Consider the following 22,206-nt stretch of genomic DNA (forward strand, 5'->3'; position numbering starts at 1 on the left):
TTAAGTAGACATTACCCTCAGGGAAGGGAGTACCAACGAATTAGAACAGTATCCCAGCGAGGAATGGTATAAAAACTCTTCGATCACCATTCACAATTTCCAGATGTCGATCTCTAGGAGGAGTGAAGCTTTCTGTATGTCAAGAGTGGCGCTGCATATTCGTAGGCGGATGACCGAACGGCGGCGTGTGGCTGCTGGACAGATGCGGCTTCCAGTGCTCCAACCTGGGTCCACAGGACGGCTGGAGGACGGGCACCCTCCGGCGTTTATCCGGCTCGCTGGAGCGTCCAGCCTGGCAGCACGTGAGGGCCCGCACAGCGATCTTCCCGCCTCTCTCGCCCTTTGTCCTGTGTTCGTTCCGCCAGCCGCTCCTGACTTCGGGTGTCGGGCAGCGCCCAGTGTACCACAGCCAGTGCAACCGTCCAGCGGCACACGGGATGTTACGAAAGGCCGAGCAACAACTGAAAGGAAAACGATGCCCGTTCACGCTTGGCGATAATCACTTTGCTAACAATGGTAACTGCATGTAAATGGCACGTTAAAAGATTTCCGATGGGCATGTTGTTCGGTTTCGTGATATATCACATTTTTCCGGAACACTCCATGTTTTTTTTCATTTCTGCCAGCGCCAGCGACCTAGCAGTTGTAGTGCCAAAATTGTGTGGTGAAGCTAAACGCTGCAGTTTTCGTTGGTAGCCGGCCGCTGTGGCCGAGAGGTTCTAACGGCTTCAGTCTGGAACCACGCTGCTGCTACGGTCGCAGGTTCGAATCCTCCTTCGGGCATGGATGTGTGTGATGTCCTTAGATTAGTTAGGTTTAAGTATAGGGGACTGATGACCTCAGGTGTTAAGTCCCATAGTGCTTAGAGCCATTTGAAAATTTTTATGTTGGTAGCGCCGACCGCCGACTACGTCAGCATTTCCCCGTACACGTCTCCGCCCACCGCAAAGACCAATATACTTATTTCACACAGTCAAAGAGAAAGAGTGGACGTGATGAAAACTCAGAAAGTAATAAGTCTGCTTTACACAGTGAAACTAAAATTATGTTCTACTACAGTTTTAAAAGAACAACTTCAAGTGCTTAGCGAAAATTGTGAAAAAAAATGATGTAAAATAAAAATATCGTCATACGATATTGCCATTTCAATATCGATATATTGGGAGTAGAAAAATACCGATATTTATCTACATTTGCTGTAAAAATATCTATATATCGGTATTTTATCATAAGCCCTATTATACACCCTCAGGTTTAAAATGAAATTTTAGATGGATCCCAACAAAAGAGATCGATTGTGTTTCGGTCATAAAACTACATTACTTTCAAAAGATCGGTATCATTACCATTATTTCATAACGCTGGAATACTGTCTACATAAGTTACCAAAAATTACATTTTTTTAAAAATACGTATCACGCAAAGGATGGAGGTCGCAAATTGTCAAACAAATGAATGAGCAACAGCTCTTTCTCATAGTCCACGCAATGCATACATTCTTTGTACTTAAGTACATCGCATCTAAGACTGTAAAGCTGATACATGTACACTACTGGCCATTAAAATTGCTACACCACGAAGATGACGTGCTATAGACGCGAAATTTAACCGACAGGAAGAAGATGCTGTGATATGCAAATGATCAGCTTTTCAGAGCATTCACACAAGGTTGGCGCCGGTGGCGACACCTACAACGTGCTGACATGAGGAAAGTTTCCAACCGATTTCTCATACACAAACAGCGGTTGACCGGCGTTGCCTGGTGAAACGTTGTTGTGATGCCTCGTGTAAGGAGGAAAAATGCGTACCATCACGTTTCCGACTTCTATAAAGGTCGGATTGTAACCTATAGCGATTGCAGTTTATCGTATCGCGACATTGCTTCTCGCGTTGGTCGAGATCCAATGACTGTTAGCGGAATATGGAACCGGTGGGTTCAGGAGGGTAATACGCAATGCCGTGCTGGATCCCAACGGCCTCGTGTCACTAGCAGCCGAGGTGTCAGGCATCTTATCCGCATGGCTGTAACGGATCGTGCAGCCAAGTCTCGATCCATGAGTCAACAGATGGGGACGTTTGAAAGACGACAACCATCTGAACGAACAGTTCGACGACGTTTGCAGCAGCATGGACTATCAGCTCAGAGACCATGGCTGCGGTTACCCTTGACGCTGCATCACAGACAGGAGCGCCTGCGATGGTGTACTCAACGACGAACCTGGGTGGACGAATGGCAAAACGTCATTTTTTCGGATGAATCCAGGTTTTGTTTACAGCATCGTGATGATCGCATCCGTGTTTGTCGACATCGCGGTGAACGCACATTGGAAGCGTGTATTCGTCATCGCCATATTGGCGTATCACCCAGAGTGATGGTATGGGGTGCCATTGGTTACACGTCTCAATCACCTCCTGTTCGCATTGACGCCACTTTGAACAGTGGACATAACATTTCAGATGTGTTACGACCCGTGGCTGTACCCTTCATTCGATCCCTGCTTAACCCTTCATTTCAGCAGGATAATGCACGACCGCATTTGCAGGTCCTGTACGGGCCTTTCTGGATACAGAAAATGTTCGACTGCTGGCCTGGCCAGCACATTCTCCAGATCTTTCACCAACTGGAAACGTCTGGTGAATGGTGGCCGAGGAACTGGCTCGTCACAATACGCCAGTCACTACTCTTGATGAACTGTGGTATCGTGTCGAAGCTGCATGGGCAGCTGTACCTGTACACGCCATCCAAGCTCTGTTTGACTCGTTGCCCAGGCGTATCAAGGCCGTTATTACTGCCAGAGGTGGTTTTTTTGGGTACTGATTTCTCAGGATCTATGCACCCAAATTGCGTGAAAATGTAATAATATGTCAGTTCTAGTTTAATATATTTGTCCAATGAATACCCGTTTATCATCTGCGTTTCTGCTTGGTGTCGGAATTTTAATGGCCAGTAGGTAGGTTAGAAAATTTAAAAAGGGAAATGGATAGGTTGAAGTTAGATATAGTGGGAATAAGTGAAGTTCGGTGGCAGGAGGAACAAGACTTCTGGTCAGGTGAATACAGGGGTATAAATACAAAATCAAATAGGGGTAATGCAGGAGTAGGTTTAATAATGAATTAAAAAATAGGAGTACGGGTAAGCTACTACAAACAGCATAGTGAACGCATTATTGTGGCCAAGATAGACACGAAGCCCACGCCTACTACAGTGGTACAAGTTTATATGCCAGCTAGCTCTGCAGATGACGAAGAAATTGATGAAATGTATGAGGAGATAAAAGAAATTATTCAAATGGTGAAGGGAGACGAAAATTTAATAGTCATGTGTGACTATAATTCAAGCATAGGAAAAGGGAGAGAAGGAAACATAGTAGGTGAATATGGATTGGGGCTAAGAAATGAAAGAGGAAGCCATCTGGTAGAATTTTGCGCAGAGCATAACTTAACCGTAGCTAACACTTGGTTTAAGAATCATGAAAGAAGGTTGTATACATGGAAGAACCCTGGAGATACTAAAAGGTATCAGATAGATTATATAATGGTAAGAAAGAGATTTAGGAACAAGTTTTTAAATTTTAAGACATTTCCAGGGGCAGATGTGGACTCTGACCACAATCTATTGGTTATGACCTGTAGATTAAAACTGAAGAAACTGCAAAAAGGTGGGAATTTAAGGAGATGGGACCTGGATAAACTGAAAGAACCAGAGGTTGTACAGAGTTTCAGGGAGAGCATAAGGGAACAACTGACAGGACTGGGGGAAAGAAATACAGTAGAAGAAGAATGGGTAACTTTGAGGGATGAAATAGTAAAGGCAGCAGAGGATCAAATAGGTAAAAAGACGAAGGCTAGTAGAAACCCTTGGGTAACAGAAGAAATATGGAATTTAATTGAGGAAAGGAGAAAATATAAAAATGCAGTAAATGAAGCAGGCAAAAAGGAATACAAACGTCTCAAAAATGAGATCGACAGGAAGTGCAAAATGGCTAAGCAGGGATGGCTAGAGGACAAATGTAAGGATGTAGAGGCTTATCTCACTACGGGTAAGATAGATACTGCCTACAGGAAAATTAAAGAGACCTTTGGAGATAAGAGATCCACTTGTATGAACATCAAGAGCTCAGATGGAAACCCAGTTCTAAGCAAAGAAGGGAAAGCAGAAAGGTGGAAGGAGTATATAGAGGGTCTATACAAGGGCGATGTACTTGAGGACAATATTATGGAAATGGAAGAGGATGTAGATGAAGATGAAATGGGAGATATGATACTGCATGAAGAGTTTGACAGAGCACTGAAAGACCTGAGTCGAAACAAGGCCCCCGGAGTAGACAACATTCCATTGAAACTACTGACGGCCTTGGGAGAGCCAGTCCTGACAAAACTCTACCATCTGGTGAGCAAGATGTATGAGACAGGCGAAATACCCTCAGACTTCAAGAAGAATGTAATAATTGCAATCCCAAAGAAAGCAGGTGTTGACAGATGTGAAAATTACCGAACCACCAGTTTAATAAGTCACGGCTGGAAAATACTAACGCGAATTCTTTACAGACGAATGGAAAAAACTGATAGAAGCCGACCTCGGAGAAGATCAGTTTGGATTCCGTAGAAATGTTGGAACACGTGAGGCAATACTGACCCTACGACTCATCTTAGAAGAAAGATTAAGGAAATGCAAACCTACGTTTCTAGCATTTGTAGACTTAGAGAAAGCTTTTCACAATGTTGATTGGTATACTCTCTTTCAAATTCTGAAGGTGGCAGGGGTAAAATACAGGGAGCGAAAGGCTATTTACATTTTGTACAGAAAGCAGATGGCAGTTATGGGAGTCGAGGGGTATGAAAGGCAAGCAGTGGTTGGGAAGGGAGTGAGACAGGGTTGTAGCCTATCCCCGATGTTATTCAATCTGTATATTGAACAAGCAATACAGGAAACAAAAGAAAAGTTCGGAGCAGGAATTGAAATCCATGGAGAAGAAATAAAATCTTTGAGGTTCGCCGATGACATTGTAATTCTGTCAGAGACAGCTAAGGACTTGGGAAAGCAGTTGAACGGAATGGACAGTGTCTTGAAAGGAGGATATAAGATGAAGATCAACAAAAGCAAAACTAGGATAATGGAATGTAGTCGAATTATGTCGGGTGATGCTGAGGGAATTAGATTAGGAAGTGAGACACTTAAAGTAGTAAAGGAGTTTTGCTATTTGGGGAGCAAAATAACTGATGATGGTCGAAGTAGAGTGGATATAAAAAGTAGACTGGCAATGGCAATGAAAGTGTTTCTGAAGAAGAAAAATTTGTTAACATCGAGTGTAGATTTAAGTGTCAGGAAGTCGCTTTTGAAAGTATTTGTATGGAGTGTAGTCATGTATGGAAGTGAAACGTGGACGATAAATAGTTTGGACAAGAAGAGAATAGAAGCTTTCGAAATGTGGTGCTACAGAAGAATGCTGAAGATTAGATGGATAGACCACATAACTAATGAGGAGGTATTGAATAGAATTGGGGAGAAGAGGAGTTTGTGGCACAACTTGACTAGAAGAAGGGATCGGTTGGTAGGACATGTTCTGAGACATCGAGGGATCACCAATTTAGTATTGGAGGGCAGCGTGGAGGGTAAAAATCGTAGAGGGAGACCAAGAGATGAATACACTAAGCAGATTCAGAAGGATGTAGGCTGCAGTAGGTACTGGGAGATGAAGCAGCTTGCACAGGATAGAGTAGCATGGAGAGCTGCATCAAACCAGTCTCAGGACTGAAGACAACAACAACAACAACATAGTGTACATAACATTTGTTTAAATATATCATGAAAGTTCTTACTCGCCATTGTTTGGAGTCATCGGTAAGGACCAGAAATTGCTTCATTATCCATTTCGCAACAAGTAAACAAACACTATAAAATGGCTGCCACAACGCTTTAGGGCCTAACGTGTAGTTTTTATTATTGCTTTTGTGTTGTTACTGTGATGTCGTAAGCACAGCACGCACCACCATGTAGCACCATACGCTCCGATGGGTCAGCAACCCACTTCAGGGACGGTGCATAGCGCAGCGGTCGCCGCACCAAGAAGTCGCAGCGGTGGCACCGCCGAGAAGTGTTGTGCGCCGGCTCCTCAGCACAGCGGGCAGTTCCAAATTAGCTCGACTGACGAGGAAACTGCCTTCTGCTTGTGCACTTCGCGCCGTACCGTTTGCCTGTAGCGAGTCCACACCCGCCCGTCTTCAGTGAACATTCTAGTGGGACAAGATACGAGTTGCGACAATAAAGTAATGAGACTGATTTTCTTTGCAAGATGTGGCAACCCTGCAGGTTTGTACAGGCAGAATATCTTTGACTTTGGTCCATAAGCTGCTTCTAGTCGAAGCGGCACATCGATGCAACTGCTTAGTCGTGAGTTGTGCTGTAATAAGTTAACACGCGTTTGTGTCTCTCGTCATGGAAACGGAACCGCATAATATTGCGCAACGTCATGTCATTTCTTATTGCGTTAAATTGGGTGAAAACGCGACGACAACTTACGGTTAGCTTCAGAAGGCTTTTGGAGAGGAGGTTATGTCAAGAGCTCAAGTTTTTCGTTGGCATAAAATGTTTAGTGAAGGCTGAACGAATGTTGAAGATGGAGATAACAGTGGACGACCATCAACCTCACGGACGGATGTGAACTTGGCCAGGGTGCGTGAACTCGTACGATCTGATCGAAGATTATCCTTCAAAATGACTGCAGTAGAACTGAACATCTATCGAGAAGCGGTTCGTCTAGTAAGAACTTAAGATCTTGGTGTGAAAAAGATTTGTGTAAAAATGGCCCCCAAAAATGTCACACAACAACAGCGAGAAACACGGAAAAATGTGGTAGCCGATCTGTTAGATCAAACGGAAATCAATCGAGAATTGTTCAGCCGTGTTATCACTGGTGATAACACGGCTTTATCACAAAGCGAAAAAAGTGGTCCAACTAAAACATTCATATCTCTTTACGTACTACACGAATATGTAATAAAAATTGGGGTTCCTATTAAAAAACACGCAGTTGATATCCGTTTGACCTATGGCAGCGCCATCTAGCGTGCCAACCATAGCGCCATCTGGTTTCCCCCTTCAAGCTAGACGAGTTTCGTTCTTTGTAGTTTTTTCGTTTGATGCTAATTTCGTGAGATATTTGGCCCGGTCACTATCAATGGACCCCCGTGTATAGCTGTTAGAGTGTTAGTGAGTGAAATCTTTGTGTAAATATCGATATATGCAGACCCTCTGTATCACCTTTGGTTCGACTTACAAAGATTAATCAGCTGTGTAGACGCCAGTTTGCTGAGTGCCTCCTAAGAGAATGTTAGACCCAGATCGTGTACATTGTAGGAGGAAGACTGCAAGGGTTTTGAACATTTTATCATTGACAGTGCAATATGTTTTATCAAATCGATAACAGGTAACGCTGTATAAATTCGTCATACATCGAAATGCTTCGTAATACATCATATTTCGTTATATCTATACACACTGTAGCCCTATTACTTTATGTGTCATACTTTAATTTCCCGTGGCGTATCATGAATATTACGCTAATTCACGCTGTAGGTATTATATCGTCGTGTGAGCTGTTTTAAACGCCTTGTGTGTGTACGTGACATCTTATTATGCGGGTTTTCGTGAAAATATACGACAGATAGCGTTATATTGTCGCTTAACTATGAAATGCATTTCATGTGTTCTCCCTTTAGATGTACAGGAATCCTGACGGGGGCTGATGACTGAAACTGCTCTCCTTATAAAGAAATGTTTATCAGCTCTTTGCGGTGAACTATGGCAGTTTTCTTAATTATTACGAGTTGTAGAGCTTCATTTTCAAAATTATTTGCCTCTTCTAATCTTTCTGCATCTACGTGTAGGCTCCGCAATCCACCTTACGGTGTCTGGTGACTAATTTTACATCCATGATCTTTTCGCGAGATGTACGTAGGAAAAAGCAGTATATTGGTTCACCTCTTCTACGAACGCGCGCTCTTGGGAGTTTTAACAGTACAGCACACCGTGACACACAACCCATCTCTTGTAGCTTTTGTCACTGTAGCTGGGGAGCATCTACGTGACGCTTTCGGAGTTGCTAAATGAATCTGTGACGAAACGCGCTGCTCTTCTTTGCATCTCCCCTGTTTCCTCTTTCGATCCTGTCTGGTGCGGACCCCAGACTGACGAGCAACATGCAAGTAGTGAATTTAGTGGTACTTGGGGAGCTTCCACCAACAGCGCGTTGGCGGGAGCTGATTTCAAGGCTGCAAGTTCTAGCGTTAAAAGGTTTTTTGGCTTTTCACATTTAACCAAATATAACATTGATGATGATAATTTATGGCAATGTTTGCCGACAAGATAAAGAATGCAACCTTTAACACTAGATTGCGTACTCACGGCAGTTCAGCCGGCCGCGGTGGTCTAGCGGTTCTGGCGCTGCAGTCCGGAACCGCGGGACTGCTGTGGTCGCAGGTTCGAATCCTGCCTGGGGCATGGATGTGTGTGATGTCCTTAGGTCAGTTAGGTTTAAGTAGTTCTAAGTTCTAGGGGACTTATGACCTAAGATGTTGAGTCCCATAGTGCTCAGAGCCATTTGAGCACGGCAGTTCACCTTGGCCGTTTTTTTGGTACGACTTGGAAAGAGAGAAAAATTAATGAATGATCGCCGATGCGTCGGTTCTCGATTGTGTTCAGGAGGCGTACAGATTGACTGCGCGAAAATAGTTTCTCAAATGACCTCTTAACCCGGATTGCTTTCACGCAATCAGACTCTTCAATGAAATTACCTAAGGGACCTATTTGAATAATAAAAATGAATTGGAAATGAATGCAAAACAGTGAAATTTTGTAAAAAAAAAGTTGTCAGATCGGAAATTGAACACATTAATGGTCTCCCAAATACAATCGAGACACCGCGATAAAGAGCGAACCTGTAACAAAGTTCATTTAAACATAAACATTATTTGTGGTTAATTTAAAGAAAAGAATAAGCATAGATTTTCTGTACAGTGAAGTATCAATATATTTTCAAAGAACAAAGGCGTTAAACTAGAAACATTAACAAATTTACAATGAATACAAAACTTACAATTTTATGTTTTTCTCATACATGGAGCAGTCCAACAATCGCTGCTTTTGTATGTGTGATATTTTGTAAAAACTAAATGTCCTGGCGTGCGCGTAAGTATTTTTTATCGTCTCAAGGTTTACAAAAGCGTTTTTTTTTCTTGGTGATAACGTGGTTTTTCACACTAAATGAAATATAACTTGTAGCGGTGCTAAACAACACGTCTTAACAAGTCGGCTACCAAACATCAAAGGTAATGAAGTACATGTTAACATATCGGCGACCAGAAGTACAACTAACTATAAAGACTCTAGAATTTTCCTAACAAATGATAAATTGTTCTTTCTTCTGTTTCGCAGCTTCTTGCTACCAAGCGCCGCGGCAATGATTTTAAATATCTGCGCCCAGCGAGTCATAGTGTTTAAAAGTACCTTTTAAACGCTGGCCGCGCGTCTTGGTATAGGCGCACGTTATAAACAGATTTCGTTTCTTTACTCTCGCGTTGTCATGCTTAGTATCATTACGAACTACAGCTGGATGGCTGTCCTTTTCTCATATGCAAAATGTCTGAAATCCAATAATATCACAAAGCGTGAGTCGGATCATCGTGTATCCGCCGCGCAGTTGCCCCGCGGCCCTCGCAGAGTGTGTGAGGTGCGTCAGCCAGCCCCCTTCCGCCTACCTCGCTCCCGCCAGCCAGCGCAGAGGAGGCACACAACGACGCCTCTGTTCTTCGCCAGACTCACACTGCCTTACAGTCTTCCTGCCCGACGGCCGCACGCGTTGCGATGCTGTGAGCGCAGTGCTCGGAGAGGTTCGCTGCTTCTTGCCGCCGCCGTCGTTGCTGGTCGTTTTACGTTCACCGAACAGATGAATATCTTTTAATGAAGCGACTGCCCACATGGCCATCCTACAGTGGTTGAGTTCTCGAAAACAGTCAGCCTTTGAAAACGCTAAACTGCGTCAATCGAAGAGTCATTATAATCTCAGTCTACGTAAATGACTTTTTCCCTTTACTACTCCTGCTGTTCTCAGGAGTTATGCCACCAACCTTTCGCCGCTTCCAGTTATAATATCACACATACACTCCTGGAAATGGAAAAAAGAACACATTGACACCGGTGTGTCAGACCCACCATACTTGCTCCGGACACTGCGAGAGGGCTGTACAAGCAATGATCACACGCACGGCACAGCGGACACTCCAGGAACCGCGGTGTTGGCCGTCGAATGGCGCTAGCTGCGCAGCATTTGTGCACCGCCGCCGTCAGTGTCAGCCAGTTTGCCGTGGCATACGGAGCTCCATCGCAGTCTTTAACACTGGTAGCATGCCGCGACAGCGTGGACGTGAACCGTATGTGCAGTTGACGGACTTTAAGCGAGGGCGTATAGTGGGCATGCGGGAGGCCGGGTGGACGTACCGCCGAATTGCTCAACACGTGGGGCGTGAGGTCTCCACAGTACATCGATGTTGTCGCCAGTGGTCGGCGGAAGGTGCACGTGCCCGTCGACCTGGGACCGGACCGCAGCGACGCACGGATGCACGCCAAGACCGTAGGATCCTACGCAGTGCCGTAGGGGACCGCACCGCCACTTCCCAGCAAATTAGGGACACTGTTGCTCCTGGGGTATCGGCGAGGACCATTCGCAACCGTCTCCATGAAGCTGGGCTACGGTCCCGCACACCGTTAGGCCGTCTTCCGCTCACGCCCCAACATCGTGCAGCCCGCCTCCAGTGGTGTCGCGACAGGCGTGAATGGAGGGACGAATGGAGACGTGTCGTCTTCAACAATGAGAGTCGCTTCTACCTTGGTGCCAATGATGGTCGTATGCGTGTTTGGCGCCGTGCAGGTGAGCACCACAATCAGGACTGCATACGACCGAGGCACACAGGGCCAACACCCGGCATCATGGTGTGGGGAGCGATCTCCTACACTGGCCGTACACCACTGGTGATCGTCGAGGGGACACTGAATAGTGCACGGTACATCCAAACCGTCATCGAACCCATCGTTCTACCATTCCTAGACCGGCAAGGGAACTTGCTGTTCCAACAGGACAATGCACGTCCGCATGTATCCCGTGCCACCCACGTGCTCTAGAAGGTGTAAGTCAACTACCCTGGCCAGCAAGATCTCCGGATCTGTCCCCCATTGAGCATGTTTGGGACTGGATGAAGCGTCGTCTCACGCGGTCTGCACGTCCAGCACGAACGCTGGTCCAACTGAGGCGCCAGGTGGAAATGGCATGGCAAGCCGTCCCACAGGACTACATCCAGCACCTCTACGATCGTCTCCATGGGAGAATAGCAGCCTGCATTGCTGCGAAAGGTGGATATACACTGTACTAGTGCCGACATTGTGCATGCTCTGTTGCCTGTGTCTATGTGCATGTGGTTCTGTCAGTGTGATCATGTGATGTATCTGACCCCAGGAATGTGTCAATAAAGTTTCCCCTTCCTGGGACAATGAATTCACTGTGTTCTTATTTCAATTTCCAGGAGTGTAGTTAGGATATCACACAAATTTCTTTCCTTAGCTGCTCTATAACGCCGTGATTCGCACATTTGTATATCAAGCTGATTCTTAATATGGCTCTGAAAGAAAGCATTTCGGATGCTTTTATTTTCTTCCATGCCGGTTTTGCCACTAATAATGTTGTGTGACTAGGGCCTCCCGTCGGGTAGACCGTTCGCCTGGTACAAGTCTTTCGATTCGACGCCGCTTCGGCGACTTGCACGTCGACGGGGATGAAATGATGATGATTAGGACAACACAGTACCCAGTCCCTGTGCGGAGAAAATCTCCGAACCAGCCGGGAATCGAACCCGGGCCCTTAGGATTGACATTCTGTCACGCTGACCACTCAGTTACCGGGGGGGCGGACGGTTTTGCCACTGTCCACGTATCACGTTGTGTACCACGGGGGTTCTCCTTTGGAAACTTCATGTTCGGTTCTAGAGTCTTTTAATTGAAGCATGCTTTGTTCGCTACGGCCTTTCCGCTTCTGGTACCTTCCCTGGCTGAATTGCCGGCCGGTGTGGCCGAGCGGTTGTAGGCGCTTCAGTCCGGAACCGCGCGACTGCTACGGTCGCAGGTTCGAATCCTGCCTCGGGCATGGATGTGTGTGAAGTCCTTAGGTTAGTTAGGTTTAAGTAGTTCTAACATCTGATGTTAAACCCCATAGTGCTCAGTCATTTGAACCCTGGTTGAATTGTCTTGTGTAATATTGCCTAGTAGAACGGACGATTCTCTGAGCAGCACCATTCGTGATTTCCAATTTTGTTAGTAACCAAGTCTCCCGTCTTCTCTTCACTACCCTTAAGCCACCAAAAAAATGTAGTTTATTGTTAACTTATTCTTCCGTCGCTTGATTATAAAACAGCACCACAATTATTAAAAAAAGCACAAACTCCTCTATATTCTACATCCTTAATTTATTTCGTTAATAAGTTTTCGGTTTGCATCGCTGTCATCTGACTTCACCTGACCTTCGTCGTCAAAGAGGATACTGAAACGTCCCCTTAGAAAAATTAGTGAATTACAGTGCTGATAAATCTCTTAAGTTACTTGATTTTCGAACAGCTGAGCAAAACTGAACGTGCACAGACATTTCTCTCTTTACTTACTCAGATCATCAATAAACTGACAAACAATATTTTTAGCACAACGAAATCTGACTTTCAATAATCCCTACAAAAGAATGGCCCTGACTAACAATAACCTATACATTTCGCGAATCACTTACCTCACAAAAATCTTCGTTACTCGAACTACTGCAATACAGCGAGCGCCAATACTGGCAGCTAAATAAAAGATTCAAATTACTGGAGGCACTAACTACTGATAGGCATAGTTAGCAAATGAAAGATTTTGATAGAGAACAAACAATGTATTTACCTTAATAGTGTTCAAAAGTCGTAATATATATATATATATATATATATATATATATATATATATATATATATATATATATATATATATATATATATATCAGTTCATGACATCCAGTCTCTAATGGACACACGTCCAGATCATCCGCTCTCAAAATTCCGCCATCTCACTCCCCACATCCACCACTGCTGGCGACTCACCTCCAACTGCGCAACGCTGCGCGCTGTTCACATCCAGCTGTCCAACACTACAATAGCGAATATTTCAATAATGCCAACCAGCCACGCACTGCACAGAGCACAGCCAGTGATTTTCATACAGAACGCTACGTGCCTTACCAACATAACAACCTAAACAGCCTACTTACAATGCAATAGCCCTGAAGAGCTCTGAAAAGATATTACACATGGAGAGTGAGATGGAAATACAGAGTAAAGGTCGACTTCGATAATGCAATGGATACGAAACTGAAAATGTTTCTTTCGTTTAGATTTGTGTACTGTATAACTGTAACGTTTCAAAACATGTTAACATCGCACTGCCAAAGATTACATTTGCTGTACGTTTGCACGTCACTTTCCATCTGTAACATCTTTTCAAAATTCTCTTTAACGACGATAGACTTCTAAGTCGAAAACCGGAACGAAATACACGGTCCACTCGTATTAATGTGGCCACCTGTCAAAAGCCTGAATAACCACCATTTGCAGTACGGACACACAGGGAAAGAGTGAGTGATATTCTGGAAGGTAGCGAGAGTGACGTGGAGCCATGCTTCGGCCAGCTGCGCTAGGGTTCCCGGTTAAGGATCAATGGCGCGAACAGCCCGACTGAGGTGGTCCCACAGATCCTCGTGTCGTGTGCCACTGACGAGTCCTGAGAGGGAGTGGAAGGACTGCAAGAATGCGGGTCAAAGAACTTACTTGGCAGGATGTCTCGTGGTCACGGGCTGCCTGCTATGCACCTGCTCCAGTGAGAAGAGGGCTGTAGGGTGAGTTAGAACACGCAACTCGGCTGGGATCTCAGGGTACACTGGATGCAATCATAAATTGTTGCATGAGCATATGTACACTGGAAGCACCCCTGGCACATCCGTTTTATAAACAGTTCTACACTCCTGGAAATGGAAAAAAGAACACATTGACACCGGTGTGTCAGACCCATCATACTTGCTCCGGACACTGCGAGAGGGCTGTACAAGCAATGATCACACGCACGGCACAGCGGACACACCAGGAACCGCGGTGTTGGCCGTCGAATGGCGCTAGCTGCGCAGCATTTGTGCACCGCCGCCGTCAGTGTCAGCCAGTTTGCCGTGGCATACGGAGCTCCATCGCAGTCTTTAACACTGGTAGCATGCCGCGACAGCGTGGACGTGAACCGTATGTGCAGTTGACGGACTTTGAGCGAGGGCGTATAGTGGGCATGTGGGAGGCCGGGTGGACGTACCGCCGAATTGCTCAACACGTGGGGCGTGAGGTCTCCACAGTACATCGATGTTGTCGCCAGTGGTCGGCGGAAGGTGCACGTGCCCGTCGACCTGGGACCGGACCGCAGCGACGCACGGATGCACGCCAAGACCGTAGGATCCTACGCAGTGCCGTAGGGGACCGCACCGCCACTTCCCAGCAAATTAGGGACACTGTTGCTCCTGGGGTATCGGCGAGGACCATTCGCAACCGTCTTCATGAAGCTGGGCTACGGTCCCGCACACCGTTAGGCCATCTTCCGCTCACGTCCCAACATCGTGCAGCCCGCCTCCAGTGGTGTCGCGACAGGCGTGAATGGAGGGACGAATGGAGACGTGTCGTCTTCAGCGATGAGAGTCGCTTCTGCCTTGGTGCCAATGATGGTCGTATGCGTGTTTGGCGCCGTGCAGGTGAGCACCACAATCAGGACTGCATACGACAAAGGCACACAGGGCCAACAGCCGGCATCATGGTGTGGGGAGCGATCTCCTACACTGGCCGTACACCACTGGTGATCGTCGAGGGGACACTGAATAGTGCACGGTACATCCAAACCGTCATCGAACCCATCGTTCTACCATTCCTAGACCGGCAAGGGAACTTGCTGTTCCAACAGGACAATGCACGTCCGCATGTATCCCGTGCCACCCAACGTGCTCTAGAAGGTGTAAGTCAACTACCCTAGCCAGCAAGATCTGCGGATCTGTCCCCCATTGAGCATGTTTGGGACTGGATGAAGCGTCGTCTCACGCGGTCTGCACGTCCAGCACGAACGCTGGTCCAACTGAGGCGCCAGGTGGAAATGGCATGGCAAGCCGTTCCACAGGACTACATCCAGCATCTCTACGATCGTCTCCATGGGAGAATAGCAGCCTGCATTGCTGCGAAAGGTGGATATACACTGTACTAGTGCCGACATTGTGCATGCGCTATTGCCTGTGTCTATGTGCCTGTGGTTCTGTCAGTGTGATCATGTGATGTATCTGACCCCAGGAATGTGTCAATAAAGTTTCCCCTTCCTGGGACAATGAATTCACTGTGTTCTTATTTCAATTTCCAGGAGTGTATATACAAAGTCTACTAACTGCCTTCTTAGTAGTGTACTTCTCATACCTCCATGAGTCTAAGTCCCAATATAGCAGACGCGGGCGCACTAGACTAAGTGTTGACTACATGGAAATTAGTCAATTCTAGCTAACCCATATCTGACCGACTGACCAGCTGCTCCATCACTGCCATCGCTCCCCCAACACTATGTAGGCTAGGCTTTTCATAGGCGGTGGTGCACACGGCACCACTTGTTCTAGAACTTTACAGTACTCTCGAGCATTGCGTGTGTGTCACGCGGCAGCTCGTGATGCCTACGTGACGAACAGGCCTTACTCCGCTACGTTCGCTGTGTCTACATCTACATACATACTCCGCAATCCACCATACGGTACGTGGCGGAGGGTACCTCGTACCACAACTAGCATCTTGTCTCGCTGTTCCACTCCCAAACAGAACGAGGGAAAATGACTGCCTATATGCCTCTGTACGAGCCCTAATCTCTCTTATCTTTGTGGTCTTTCCGCGAAATGTACGTTGTCGGCAGCAAAACTGTACTGCAGTCAGCCTCAAATGCTGGTTCTCTAAATTTCCTCAGTAGCGTTTCACGAAAAGAACGCCTCCTTTCCTCCAGAGACTCCCACTCGAGTTCCTGAAGCATTTCCGTAACACTCGCGTGATAATCAAACCTACCAGTACCAAATCTAGCAGCCCGCCTCTGAATTGCTTCTATGTCCTCCCTCAATCCGACCTGATAGAGATTCCAAACGGTCGAGCAGTACTCGAGAATAGGTCGTATTAGTGTTTTATAAGCGGTCTCCTTTACAGATGAACCACATCTTCCCAAAATTCTACCAATGAACCGAAGACGACTATCCGCCTTCCCCAAAACTGCCATTACATGCTTGTTCCACCTCATATCGCTCTGCAATGTTACGCCCAAATATTTAATCGACCTGACTGTGACAAGCGCTACACTACTAATGGAGTATTCAAACATTACAGGTTTCTTTTTCCTATTCATCTGCATTAATGTACATTTATCCATATTTAGGGCTGCGGTTTGTAACGGCTCTCGAGCCTCGTGATGCTGCGTAGCCCGCTCTTGTTAGCAGAGCAGACATTACACATAAGCTACGTCCGGTCAGGTCCACCTGGCTGGTAGCAAGAATATCCAAGCCTACATCTTACCTGATTTTTAACCCTGTTTTCTATCATTCGCGACACTCGGTTGGGTTTAAATACAGGCATTTAGTGACGAGGGAAATACGGTAAACTCATCCTGCTCCTCTTCGAAACACTTCAAGCTGTGTGACACGTTGCATTGTCCTGCTGGTAGATGCCATCATGCTGAGGAAAAAAACAATGTGCGTGTAGGAGTGGACGTGGTCCCCAGGGATGGATGCCTATTTCTGTTGATCCATTGTGTCTTCCGGAATGACGAGATTGGCCAGGGAAAGCCACGAAAACATTCCCCAAAACATAACGCTCCCTCCTCAGTCCTGGATCCTCCCGGCGATTGTTGTAAGGCTATGCACGCCATATACATCTACATCCATACTCCGCGAGCCAGCTGACGGTGTGGCGGAGGGTACTTTGAGTACCTGTATCGGTTCTCCCTTCTATTCCAGTCTCGTATTTTTCGTGCAAAGAAAGGTTGTCGGTATGCCTCTGTGTGGGCTCTAATCTGTCTGATTTTATCGTCACGGTCTCTTCGCGAGAGATACGTAGCAGGGAGCAATATACTGCTTGACTCCTCGGTGAAGGTATGTTCTCGAAACTTTAACAAAAGCCCATACCGAGCTACTGAGCGTCTCTCCTGCAGAGGCTTCCACTGGAGTTTATCTATGATCTCCGTAACGCTTTCGCGATTACTAAAAGATCCTGTAACGAAGCGCGCTGCTGTCCGTTGGATCTACTCTATATCTTCTATCAACCCTGTCTGGTACGGATCCCACACTGGTGAGCAGTATTCAAGCAGTGGGCGAACAAGTGTACTGTAAGCTACTTCCTTTGTTTTGGAATTGCATTTCCTTAGGATTCTTCCAATGAATCTCAGTCTGGCATCCGCTTTACCGACGATCAAATTTATATGATCATTCCATTTTAAATCACTCGTAATGCCTACTCCCAGATAATTTATGGAATTAACTGCTTCCAGTTGCTGACCAGCTATATTGTAGCTAAATGATAAGGGATCTATCTTTCTATGTATTCGCAGCACATTACACTTGTCCACATTGAGATTGAATTGCCATTCGCTGCACCATCCGTCAATTTGCTGCAGGTCCTCCTGCATTTCCGTACAATTTTCCATTGTTACAGCCTCTCGACATACCACAGCATCATCTGCAAAAAGCCTCAGTGAACTTCCGATGTTATCCACAACGTCATTTATGTATATTGTGAATAACGACGGTCCTACGGCACTCCCCTGCGGCACACCTGAAACCACTCTTACTTCGGATGACTTCTCTCCATTGAGAGTGACATCAGCCAGAGGGAGTATAAAACGACCTTCATCTGAAGAGGCCAGCTTTCACAACTGAACGGACGCCCAGTTGCGGTACCGGCATGCAAATTCCGGGCTTCATAGCGACGAACAGTAGTCAGCATGGGTGCACGAACCAGACGCCTGCTCTGGAGGCCCACATGTGCAGCAGCATTCGCTGAACAGTCGTTGAGAAGACACTGTAGTTAGCCCCTCGCTCATCTGGTTGTCAGTTGCTCAACGGCTGCACGTCTATCCCCTCGTATACTTTTCCACATCCGTTGTCCACCCCTGTCATCTATGGCCCATGGAGGACTGCAGTTGCCTCGACGCCCTTTTCAGATAACGCCACTTTGACACGCACTATATGTTTTAACCACGGCGCACGCGAACGCCTCACAATGTTTTAAATAAATCGCTCCGTTTGCGCACAACAACGACTGCACTGCTTTCCTCGCCCTCCAGACATGCTTCAGGTACCCTCCACTGCTAGTGTTGCTACCTACCGTCTGTGAGTGGTTATTGCACTATGACGTCGAACATAAGCAGTCGTCACCTTAATGCGACTGTACTGTGCACATTAATATTGCAGCACATCCGGAAGTTTGTGCTTTTCATATATGATCGTACATTCGTTGATGCTTAATCGATATTTTGTTTATTTCATATAACAGAACCTCTGAGTCTTCCTCACTCAGGCTTGGCAGAGCTATGTCTCCTGTGAGCATGTCGATGGCGTATCACTGGATAGTACACCGTAGAGCCAAAGAAACTGGTACACCCGCGTAATATAGTGTAGGGCCCCCGCGAACACGCAGAAGGGCCGCAACACGACGTGGCATCGACTCGACTAATGTCTGAAATAGTTATGGACGGAAGTGACACCATGAATCCAGCAGGGCTGTCTATAAATACGTGAGAGGGCGAGCGGGTGCAGATCTCTTCTGAACAGCGCGTTGCAAGGCATCCCAGATACGCCCAGATCCTTTATTGTATGGTTATGTGATAGCAGAACAAACACTGGTAGCAGTTACTTCCGTAAAATATCTGGGAGTATGCGTACGGATCCATTTGGAGTGGAGTGATCATATAAAATTAATTGTTGGTAAGGCGGCTGCCAGGTTGAGATTCACTGGGAGAGTCCTTAGAAAATGTAGTCAATCAACAAAGGAGGTGGCTTACAAAACACTCGTTCGACCTATACTTGAGTATTGCTATCAGTGTGTGATCCGTACCAGGTCGGGTTGACAGAGGAGATAGAGAAGATCCAAAGAAGAGCGGCGCTTTTCGTCACAGGGTTATTTGGTAAGCGTGATAGCATTACGGAGATGTTTAGCAAACTCAAGTGGCAGACTCTGCAAGAGAGGTGCTCTGCATCGCGGTGTAGCTTGCTGTCCAGGGTTCGAGAGGGTGCGTTTCTGGATGAGGTATCGAATATATTGCTTCCCCCTACTTATACCTCCCGAGGAGATCACGAATGTAAAATTAGAGAGATTCGAGCGCGCACGGAGGCTATCCGGCAGTCGTTTTTCCGCGCGTACCCATACGCGACTGGAACAAGAAAGGGAGGTAATGACAGTGGCACGTAAAGTGCCCTCCGCCACACACCGTTGGGTGTAGATGTAGAACGTTCATGTTTGGTTAGTTTGGTGGCCAGCGGAAGTGTCTAAACCCATAAGAATGTTCCTGGAGCCGCTCTGTAGCTATTCTCTATGTGTGGGGTGTCGCATTGTCCTACTGGAATTGCCCAAGTCCGTCGGAGTGCACAATGGACGTGAATGGATGCGGCCTCCACCAGACTGAACAGTCCCCTGCTAACATGCAGGGTCCATGGATTCATGAGGTTGTCTCCGTGCCCCTACACGTCCATCCGCTCAGCACAGTTTGAAGCCAGACTCGTGCGACCAGACAACATGTTTCCACTGATCAACAGTTCAGTGTCGGTGTTGATGAACCCAGGCGATGTGAGGCGTAAAGCTTTGTGTCAGGTAGTCACCAACAGTACACGAGTGGGCCTTTCGCTCCGAAAGCCCATATCGATGATGTTTCGTTGAATGTTTCGGACGCTGCCAGTTGTTGATGGCCCAGCATTGATTCTGCAGCAATTTGTAGAAGGGCTGCACTTCTGTCACATTGAACGAATCTCTTCAGTCGTCGTGGAGTGCGTTCTTGCAGGATCTTTTTCCGGCCGTAGCGAAGTCGGAGATTTGATGTTTTACTGGATTGCGGATATTCACGGTACACTCCTGAAATGGACGTACGGTAAAATCCCCACTTCATCGCTACCTCGAAGATGCTGTGTCCCATCGCTCGTGCACCGACAATAACACCACGTTCAAACTCACTTAAATCTAGATAGCCTGCCATTGTAGCAGCAGTAACCGATCTCACAACTGCGCCAGACACTTGTTGTCGTATACAGGGTGAGTCACCTAACGTTACCGCTGGATATATTTCGTAAACCACATCAAATACTGACGAATCGATTCCACAGACCGAACGTGAGAAGAGGGGATAGTGTAATTGGTTAATACAAACCATAAAAAAATGCACGGAAGTATGTTTTTTAAAACAAACCTACGTTTTTTTAAATGGAACCCCGTTAGTTTTGTTAGCACATCTGAACATGTAAACAAATACGTAATCAGTGCCGTTTGTTGCATTGTAAAATGTTAATTACATCCGGAGATATTGTAACCTAAAGTTGACGCTTGAGTACCACTCCTCCGCTGTTCGATCGAGTGTATCGGAGAGCACAGAATTACGTAGGGATCCAAAGGGAACGGTGATGGACCTTAGGTACAGAAGAGACTCTGGAACAGCACATTACGTCCACATGCTAACACCTTTTTATTGGTCTTTTTCACAGACGCACATGTACATTACCATGAGGGGTGAGGTACACGTACACACGTGGTTTCCGTTTTCAATTACGGAGTGGAACAGAGTGTGTCCCGATATGTCAGGCCAATAGACGTTCAATGTGGTGGCCACCATTTGCTGCACACAATTGCAATCTCTGGCGTAATGAATGTCGTACACGCCGCAGTACATCTGGTGTAATGTCGCCGCAGGCTGCCACAATACGTTGTTTATATCCTCTGGGGTTGTAGGCACATCACGGTAGACATTCTCCTTTAACGTACCCCACAGAAAGAAGTCCAGAGGTGTAAGATCAGGAGAACGGGCTGGCCAATTTACGCGTCCTCCATGTCCTATGAAACGCCCGTCGAACGTGTACCTCACCCCTCATGGTAATGTACATGTGCGTCAGTGAAAAAGACCAATAAATAGGTGTTAGCATGTGGACGTAATGTGCTGTTCCAGTCTCTTCTGTACCTAAGGTCCATCACCGTTCCGTTTGGATCCCTACATAATTCGGTGCTCTCCGATACACACGATCGAACAGCGGAGGAGTGGTACTCAAGCGTCAACTTTAGGTTACAAAATCTCCGGATGTAATTAACATTTTACAATGCAACAAACGGCACTGATTACGTATTTGTTTATATGTTCATATGTGCTAACAAAACTAACGGGGTTCAATTTAAGAAACGTAGGTTTGTGTTAAAAAACATACTTCCGTGCATTTGTGTATGGTTTGTATTGAACAATTACACTAGCCCCTCTTCTCACGTTCTGTCTGTGGAATCGATTCGTCAGTATTTGATGTGGTTTACGAAATACATCCAGCGGTAATGTTAGGTGACTCACCCTGTATAGTCATTGCCGACCGCAGCGCTGTATTCTGCCTGTTTATATTTCTCTGTATTTGAATACGCATGCCTATACCAGTTTCTCTGGCGCTCCAGTGTTTTTTCTCGCACTGTGAACTTATATTCCATCTGTTCATTGCCGCCTCAACGCTGTGCCAGACTGTAGCCCTGCCTCAGCTCCCTCTTGACTCAAACGAGTCCTCCTGCGTCTCCCTCTTACTTTCTCCACCATCACTCATTTTATGTGCGTTTTCCAGTAGCGGTCTCCTATTCCATACATGACGGTTTTCAGCGAAACATCCGCCTAGCCATTGTAATATATTTATGATACGGCAGTTCCTTTCATCTGGTATCACTCCCTTAATATAAGATTTCGTTGCAGTATCAACAAGTTCAATTTAACTGTTTCCATAGATAAAATTCAGACAAATAATTATAAATTATCTTCGAAGTAAAGATTGTATAGATAATTCTTATGCATGTGATCCTGTGGCATCAAAGAGTCAAATATTA

The sequence above is a fragment of the Schistocerca cancellata genome, chromosome 8 (assembly GCF_023864275.1).
Source record: "Schistocerca cancellata isolate TAMUIC-IGC-003103 chromosome 8, iqSchCanc2.1, whole genome shotgun sequence".
Taxonomy (NCBI): Eukaryota; Metazoa; Arthropoda; class Insecta; order Orthoptera; family Acrididae; genus Schistocerca; species Schistocerca cancellata.